This window comes from Gorilla gorilla, chromosome 1 (assembly GCF_029281585.2).
Source record: "Gorilla gorilla gorilla isolate KB3781 chromosome 1, NHGRI_mGorGor1-v2.1_pri, whole genome shotgun sequence".
Classification (NCBI taxonomy): domain Eukaryota; kingdom Metazoa; phylum Chordata; class Mammalia; order Primates; family Hominidae; genus Gorilla; species Gorilla gorilla.
The window spans coordinates 126,996,442-127,005,629 of NC_073224.2; the positions used below are offsets into that span (position 1 = coordinate 126,996,442).

Consider the following 9,188-nt stretch of genomic DNA (forward strand, 5'->3'; position numbering starts at 1 on the left):
TTTCATCACCTCTTCCCCATATTTTTCATGGTTTCCAGGCCTTTGCCATCTAGGTCACTGTTCTTTGTACACACTTGTCAATGCCTTTCCAAAAATATAGCGGACAGAAATTAAGGTAAGGCTGAATTTGGTCTGACCTGCCCAAAGTACAATGGGCCATTTCCCTTGATCCAGATACCATAAACAGTCCAGGCTTTCAGTGTGTATGTTGGTGGGTCTGCTTGTTGTTTGACTTAATGGCCTGTGACCATCTAAAACCTCCTACCTGATTTTCACATGAACCTCTCAAGCCTGATATTATACTCATCATTGCCAAATTAACTTTTTAAACTAATACAGGATTTATTTGCATCTGTTCTATTGCATTGCATTTGATTTCAGCCACACTATAGGTTGAGTTCTGTTTTTAATTACATTACTTGAGTAGATAACACACTATCATGTCTAGCGATCGAAACATGCAGCTGGGTACGGTGGCTCACGCCTGTAATCCCAGCACTTTGGGAGGCCGAGGCAGGTGGATCACGAGGTCAGGAGTTCGAGACCAGCCTGGCCAACATGGTGAAACCCTGTCTCTACTAAAAATATAAAAATTAGCCGGGCATGGTGGCGCGCACCTGTAGTCCCAGCTACGCGGGAGGCTGAGGCAGGAGAATGGCGTGAACCCAGGAGGCAGAGCTTGCAGTGAGTCGAGATTGCACCACTGCACTCCAGCCTGGGCGACAGAGCGAAACTCCGTCTCAAAAAAAAAAAAAAAAAAAAATTAGCTGGGCATGGTGGCAGGCGCCTGTAATCCCAGCTACTCAGGAGGCTGAGGCAGGAGAATCGCTTGAAACCAGAAGGCGGAGGTTGCAGTGAGCCAAAATCACGCCACTCTACTCCAGCCTGGGTGACAAGAGTGAAACTCTGTCTAAAAAAAAAAAAAATCACAAAATGTAACAGGGTAAATGGAAACGTTCCCATACCACACTTGTTCCTCATCTGCCCAGTTGGCCTTCCCTCCACATAAGTAATGACCATGTTGTTCTTAGTTTCTCATGCACCCTTCTGGGGCTCCCTTATGCAGCTCTAAGCAAGTATCAAAATTCATTTTTATATTTCACTCACTTTTTACACAAATGGGAATGTGTAGTGCACACTGCCCTGAAGCTTGTTGTTTTCACTAACAAAGTCTGGAATCCTTGTGAATCCTTAGTATTTCATCTGACATAGTTTCATGTCTACCAGTCTTATGACATTTGTACCTATGATAAGCATGCCATCATTGTCTTTATTCGAGTTGTTGATAAGAGTTCTGTTAGTAGAGCCTGGAGGTTTGTGAACATGGACGTGCCCAGGCTGATGCCCATCATAAATCAGCATGCGGTACACAGTGTCCTGCTGGTTACTGGGACAACTAACTAGGCTCATTCTCAGCCCACCTTCCTCCTCCTTAGTCACAAAGATAATGTCAAATCCAAATCTATCAAATATCTCACTACAGAACTAGGTGTAGAGAAGCTTCCTGATTTATCAGACTAGAACAATGGTTCTCAACTAGGGAAGATTTTTACCATAGGGGACATTCGGCCATGTCTGGAGACATTTTTGGTTGTCACATTTGACTGAGTGGTGAGATGCTACTGGCATCTAGTGGGTAGAGGCCAGGGTGCTGCTGAACATTTCACAATGCACAGGACCGCCCCCATCGCCACACTCACCCCCAACAAAGAATTATCAGGCCCAATGTCAATAGTGCCAAGATAGAGAAACCCTGCTTTAGAACCTTACCAAAAAAATTTTTTAAGTTAAAAGATGAATTTGGTGTCACCTAGTCTTAATGAATCCATGCTGGTTCTAAAAACTACCACTTTTCAAAAGTTACATTAACATGCAATTCTTTTTTGGCAAGAGAAAATTCTCTGATTGAATGAAAACATCTTCTGATTGAATTAAAACTCTCCAGTCTCATGGGGAGAGTCCCCAGATTTGGGGGACTGCTCCTCTCATGGGAATCAGTTTGTCCAGGGGTGCCCTGCTCCATGGAGATCTCTCAGCGTGGTCTCCTCTCTAGTGCTTTCTCTCCTGTTTCCTAGAATTGCTCACATCCCTGGCGATGACTTCGGGTCTGGCTCCTCTCCCTCCATTGTCCCCAACCCCAGTCAGGAATGGCACAGAACCCACAGAAAGTTAGGAAGTCCTGGGGAAATGTCAGTAACAAGGGAACAGGCACAGCAGGGCAGCTCTCCTTCCCTCTTTCAATGTGGCCATTTCCCACTTAGGCAGGTATCGGTGTCCCTAGTGTAACAGCTGAAAAACCTTGACAAATGGAGGGAAAAACACTCCCACCAATACCTGTTTAGAAGACTGAGTCCAAGAGAATTGAGTTGAAACTTTAAAGAAGGAGTTGTTGGTGTTCACAGAGCTCAGAGCCCCAGGATCCCCAAGGAGACTATAGTGGCCGACCAGTCCTCCTAGCCAAAAATGGCCCATCTCCATATTCTCTACTCTACCCAAGATGCTACTAGGGTCTTATTCATTCTGGAACAAATAAATCATGGACCCATCTGTTGAAGAGCCTACAAGAGGCAGCCCGTGTAATGGGAAAAGCATGAACTTGAGACAGATCTGCATCGGAATCCCACGGAGGTGGTGAGGCAGCATTAACCAGAACATACCTAATGCCTCAAAGAATCAGTTTCTCATCTTTAAGAATGGAGAAAGCAATACCCACCTCATAGTTGGGGGAAAAAATCAACATCTGCAATGCCTTGCACATGTAGTAAGTCAATATTGTGGCTATTATTGAGTACTCTCATATCCTAGCACCAATATCAGACGTGCAGAATCTGATAAGCACTGAATAAAGCCTCAAACAAAGGACTGTGGATGCATAAAGGGAGAGTCATTGACATGGTTGAAAGTGTTTTGAAGAATGCTGAATTTGGGGCCATCAGGAGACCTGGCCTTGAATCCCTCCTTCGTCACTCAGTGTCTGTGTAAACACAGATACTTAGCTTTGTTTCTCTAAGCCTCTGTTTTCTTATCTATAAAATGGAGATAATAGGACCTATCTAAATGGCAGTGAATATTAAATGCTTATCGAGTCCATGGTTGAATTCCAACCAGGGAGGCTTCTTTAAATAGGCGACATTTGAGCTGAGCCCTGAAGAATGAGGAGGATGTTCATAAGGGCAAAAAGGAAAGAGAAGACGGGTGAGATAAGAGCTGAGCAAAGCAGGGAATGATGAATGTTTGTGTAATTCTCCAGGAAGTTAAGAATGTAAGCTTGTGTATCAGACAGATCTTGGTTAAGTTATCTAACGCCTCTAAGCCTCCATTTCTTCATTTGTAGAAAGTAACCTACAAGGTGGATATGAGTATTCAGTGAAGTCACAGATGAAAGCATTGGCTCAGTGCCTGGCACGTGGCAAGTGCTTAGAGGACAATCACTGTTATGCCCACGGGAGTTGGGGCTGGAAGGTTCAGATGGACCAGTTGTCAAGGGCCTTGTCTGCCAGGCCAAGGAGGTGGCCAGTTGTTTGGGCAATGGGAAGCCATTATTACTATCTTTTGAGAGACATGACTTGATCCAAACTGTTTTAGGCTAACTCTTGGCAACAGTGGAGGGAAGGCTCTCGAGGAAGGTGCCTGGAAGTAGGAAGACAAGTTGGCCCAGAAAACGGGGCCACAGTTTAGTTTTTACTATTTATTTGCTCTGGACTCCAAGCAAGCCACAGAGATTCAGCAAGGCCCCAGGCTCACAGCTGGGCTGGGCCGAGGTCCTGGGGTGGAAAGGAAGAGTTCCAGCCCCTCCCTGCTGGACTCTCTTCCACCACCCTCACCCAGCCTCTCTATGACAGCTGCGGCTCCCACCCCCAGTCCCTGTTTGGAGCAGTGATTAATACAGGTTTAAAATAATCTTTGTCTTCTCCCTTTGTCCGCCCCCAGCACAGCCGCTGCTCTCCTCCCATCCCCCACGCCCTCGCCCCCTGCACTGAGCCGGCCACACCTCAGAAGCCAGCCTCAGTGCACCTCAGGGCCTGGGCCCCAGCCTTCACTCACACCCTGAGACTCCGTTGCACACTGTCACCTTCACACACACCCCCAAAGCAGGACTAGACCACAGAACTTCCCCTGTAGGCCACTTCTTGGCCTTGGAGTCTGCACAGTGTTCTCTTCCTCAGAGGTTCTGGGCTTGGGGCAGGGAAGACCAGCAGCAGGTCATCTTTCTCTAACACCGATGTCAAGAAGTGCCACTGGGCCCTGCTGGGCATCCAAACCGGATGCCAGGGGCCCTGCCCCACTCGAGCATATTTGTAGTCGGTACTTCTAGACTATGAGGAGTGCCCCATGCCTCGGTTTCCCCATTGGACCTCTGGCTTCTTTTCCTTCCCAAAGAAAAATATTTTCACCTTCTCATTGATCCTCCTAAGTTGGGGCATGGGAAAACACCTCATTAAACAGACAGAGAAAACCAGAGCTCAGAGAGGTTAAGTGGCTTCCCCAAGGGTCAGAGCTAGAAACTGGGTACAGGCACTCACTCCAACAGCCAGCAGCCAGTCTGTCCCGGAGAGGCCACCCACCTGCCTCCCTCCACAGCTGCTGGGTCTCCATTCCTATTTCTTCAGTTCACCAGGGTCCCATGGTGTTCCGTTCCCAGGAATAAACCTGATCATTAACAGGGGCCCCCTCAGAACCACGTGACTCTGAGCCAAGCACGGTGCTCTTGTCTGGCACCAGCCCTGTAGACCTATTCTCAGGGAAGGACATATGGGAATGGATAAGGCAAAACAGCAGATAATGGATCAAAATGGGTATCATTGAAATGTACAGTTGTGGGGTACTATAGTTTAAAGGGATGCAAAGACATCTAGTCTGCCTTATTTTACAGAGAGGGGAACTGAGGCCCAGAGAGGGGAAGGGAGTGCTCAGAGCCACACAGCTGCAGAATGAACTGACTTCCATGCCCCTGCCCTTTGCCCTGCCCCAGGGGCTGCCCCGGACTCCCATGATGTCATGAGAAGTGGCTGTTGAGTGACTTCTCCCTCCTAGAGACATTGGAGGTGACATAGCACAAAGAGGATTCATTTTTCCGCACGCAGTAGCCAGAAGCAACAGGGGTTAGGAAAAACAAATGTGTCCGGTGACAGGGGAAGCCGGCTCAGAGTTAAACCTGAGAGACCAGATGAGAGAGCAAAGCCCTGTGCGGGCAGCTGCTGGGACTTGTGCTCACCCGGCCTTGGGCAGGTGCACACTTGGCTGCCAAGCTCAAGTGTGCATCTGAAAGCACAAAAGGCACTTTTTCTTTGCTCTGTCTGGTGGGAGAGAGCCGAGGAGCTCACGCCTGTGCTCAGACAGAGCTGACAAATGTCGAGTTAATCCCGAATTGCTTGCTTGGGATTAAAAAAAGATGGAGGTGGGGAAATGCATCTCTCTGGGTAGGAACGGGAGACAGGAGTGTGTTTGATGGCCTGGATGGAGTCAAGCCAAATATTTAATGTCCTCAACAGAGACCTGGATGGGGGCCGCCCCTTTCTCTAAACAGTGACATGCAAGGCTTCCAGGCTGGGAGACAGAGCCAGCAGCTGAGATGGGAGAGCTGCTTCCAGCTGCGTCTCAGAGGAAAGGCAGGAAACAGAGGAGGTCGTGTTGGGAAGTGTGACAGAGGATGTGGGAGCCAAGGGCCAAGGCAGACCGAGGCTAGCGAGTGGAGGGGGCTGGGACGGACCGAGAGCTTCCTTTATTAAAAAAAACCGTTCATTCTTTACATTTGGAATAAAAACCTGTTGTAATTACCTAGCAGTGGGAAAGCAATTTCCAAGCAGCTTTATTATTCTGCTCCCCAACCAAATGTGCAACGAAACATTCACCAGGGAATAGCAGGAGCGAAGGCACACTGCGGTAACTATGATATTTAAATGTTTCCACGGTAGAAATTTCAATAAGGTTTAAATGAGCCATAAGTTGATTTCTCTCTGGATTATTTTTTCCTCCTTCTCCTTTATTACTTAAGACATTGTGCTCCTAAATCGTATTTATATGGTACTACCAAAGAAGTCCCAGTAGGAAACCTCAAACTTTATTTGTTGCCATTTGGAGTGCCTCTCTCCCAGTCCATGTCCTGGAGGAGATGGGCACCTTCCATCCACCTGATATATCAGCTAAGCTAGCCTGAGGCCACAGGGGTCTCACCTCACATCCCAAAGGTGCTGCGGGTAGATTCCACCCTGGCTGGCTAAACTCTCCATGGTGCCCCACCCTGTTCTCAGTTGTACCTCCTCCAGCAGCAGTTGTCAGTTTATAACCCAGTGAGGGTAGACAGGGCTTCGTAAGATAATTTCTAAGTCCTTGAGGACCAAGACCATGTCTCAGGAATCCACTGCTATTCCTGGCAATGGGTCAGGTCTGAAATCAGAACGTTTAGGATCTCCCTATATTATTATTAGATATATAATTCTTAGAATACCAGGCAGGTTCTAGCCTTAGTGGGAAATACAAAGAAGGGTAAACTATTCCACTAACTTAAAAACATCTACTAATGGCTAAAATGTATATAGCGCTACTATAGGTTAACCATTCACTATATATACATGTATAATTTCATTCAATCCTCACAGCAACCCTAGGAGGGTAGTTACCACTATAATCATCCCATTTTTTCAAATGAGGAAATGAAGGTACAAGGAGCTTAAGTAACTCTCCGAAGCTCTCATAGGTAGTAAGTGTTAGAGCTGGGATTGAACCCAGACACCATCACTGAGCACCCCACCACCACCACACTGCTGCACCAGCCTGTCCTGGATGCACCTACTCAAGTCTGCGTTACAGAAACATTGACTTTCCTTGGAATTCAAGGATTTGAAATTTTCTGGATGAGCCAACACTGGAATAGATAAGTGAGACGCTCATAGTGGTACCCTCCTTGGAAACCTTGAGGAACTGCAGAGACTACATGTCACGAGGGAAGCTCCTCCTTCTTGGAGGCAGAAAACTGGCAGAGACAGCCCCCTTGAATTCAGCCATTGTTTTTCCCCAGACTCTCTTGCATCTAGACACTCAAGTAAGCTGCTCTCTGCTCTTTTCAGCCCCATAGCACATGCAGAGCTGGGAAAGAATGAAGAGTTCTGAGCATGGACTTTAATTTCAAGCTTTGAAAAACAGGCCATATCTAGAAATATTTGGCCAGAGAAGTGCCTTCATGCTGAGTTTCCTGGTCAAGGCTGTATTTCAGGGGCCATTTGAGTCGTCCCTGGAAGGTGAGAGGCAAGAATGTAAACACTTTGACTCAGAACCACCAGTTACATGCAAAAACCCAACCTACCAACCTCCAAGCCAGGTCCCTACCAATAAATATTTATGGTACTTGTATTAGTCAGGGTTCTCCAGGGAAACAGAACCAATAGGATGTAGAGAGAGAGAAAGAGAGTTATTATTCAGAGTTGGCTCGCGTGATGATGGAGGCGGAGGAGTCCCAAGATCTGCAGTGGCAAGCTGGAGACCCAGGAGAGTTGGTGTGTAGTTCCAGTACAGAAGCCAGCAGGCTCAAGACCTAAGGAGAGCTGATGTTTCTGTTAGAGTCCGAAGGCCAGAAAAGACCAATATCCCAGCTCAAAGCAGTCAGGCAGGAAGAATTTTCTCTTCTTTGCAGGAGGGTCAGCGTTTTTTGTCCTATTCAGGCCTTTAACAGAATGGATGAGGCCTGCCCACATTAGGGAGGGCCATCTGCTTTACTCAGTCTGCTGAATCAAATGCTGATCTCATCAGGAAACCCCCCTCACAGACACACCCAGAGTCATGCTTGAACAAATACCTGGGCACCCTGTGGCCTTGACCTAACCAAGTCAACACATAAAATTAATCATCACAGTGCCCTTGCCTGGTACAGCTAACTCTGCGTTCTCTACCCCTTACCCCTCAACTGCTGTTCCAGGGGGCAGGAGTATAGGGAGAGTGCTTACAGCATCCTCTTAGCTCCACTAATGAGGTCGCCCTTTCCCTTGGCCTCCCACATCTGTCGGCTTCAGCAGCCAGCTGTGCGGGTTAAAGCACCAATACTTGACAACGAGGGTGCCTCTCTTCACTCCTTACCCCTTCTTTTCCTCCCCAGACCTCACCCCACCAGGGGGAATGGAGCAGAGGAGCCAGGGGTGGGGAGAAGGGGCCACACATGGGCCCTGTGTCATCTGTGGCCTTGGGCGGGCGCCACAGCAGGTGCCCTGGACAGGAGGAGGCTGGGGTGGAAGCAGAGTCCCCATGTCTCCCCTGTACTCAGCAGCTGAGCTCGTGCTGACTAGAAGCCCGTGTCTTATTAGGCATAATCAGGCCATATTGTGGCTGGCAGGAGGGAAGCGCATTTCACACTCTGGGAAATAGGATTCGGCAAAGAGACAGGAAGAGGTTTCACGTACATGCTTCTCTGCCTGTTAGTCTGAAAGTTGGCAGTGGCATCAAGCCAGAGGAAATAAGTACAGACTTCCCATTCCACTAACCCAGAGGCAAGACAGCACTAGGGCTCTGTTGGGGGTTTTTGTCCCAGGCACACATCATCCCCCACCTATTAGCTGTGTGACCTTGGGCAAGTTGCCTAACCTTTCAGTGCCACAACTTCGTCATTTGGAAAAATGAGAATAATAACACACCAACTCCATGGGGTGGTTCTTGTGATGATTAGATGAGTTAATATATATGAATTGCACATAGTAGGGCCCCGATAAATGTTGGCCATTATTCTTGCCAATCAGCCTCCTCCTTTTGCTTCTTGAGATGTGATGATTTGGTTTTCTGCTAGTTGAATATCCACCACAAATGTACAGTCCAAGGCTGGCTCCCATTAGCAGCCAAACTTACTTCAAGAGGGGATGAACTTATTTCAAGAGGAAGGTCAAGGACTCTATCCCTCTGCCCCTGCTACATATCAGGAGGCTGGCAACCAACCACCAGCGGCCGGGTGGGTGTGGGAATAATATATGAGATCCTCCATTATGACGCCTCTCTCCCAGCATGGAAAATAGGAGCAATGGCTGTTGACCCTTGTGGCACGAGATAGAACCCTTTCAGTTCCATCCTCATAATTCCCCTTTCCCTCCACACTCCTCTCTTCCCTGACCTCATAGTCTCTCCTGGGCCTTCCTCACTGATATGGCCATGTAGGAAGTGAGTGGTCCCTCTAGTCCCCTCCTACAGGCAACTTAAGGTGCCCTGCCCTT

At 48.0% G+C, this 9,188-nt stretch overlaps 1 protein-coding gene across 6 annotated transcripts in view; it reads left to right on the forward strand.

Moving 5' to 3' along the window:
* The window catches only part of KCND3 (potassium voltage-gated channel subfamily D member 3), a 222,176-nt gene that overhangs the window by 103,060 nt on the left and 109,928 nt on the right, over positions 1–9,188 (forward strand). The window lies entirely within an intron of this gene.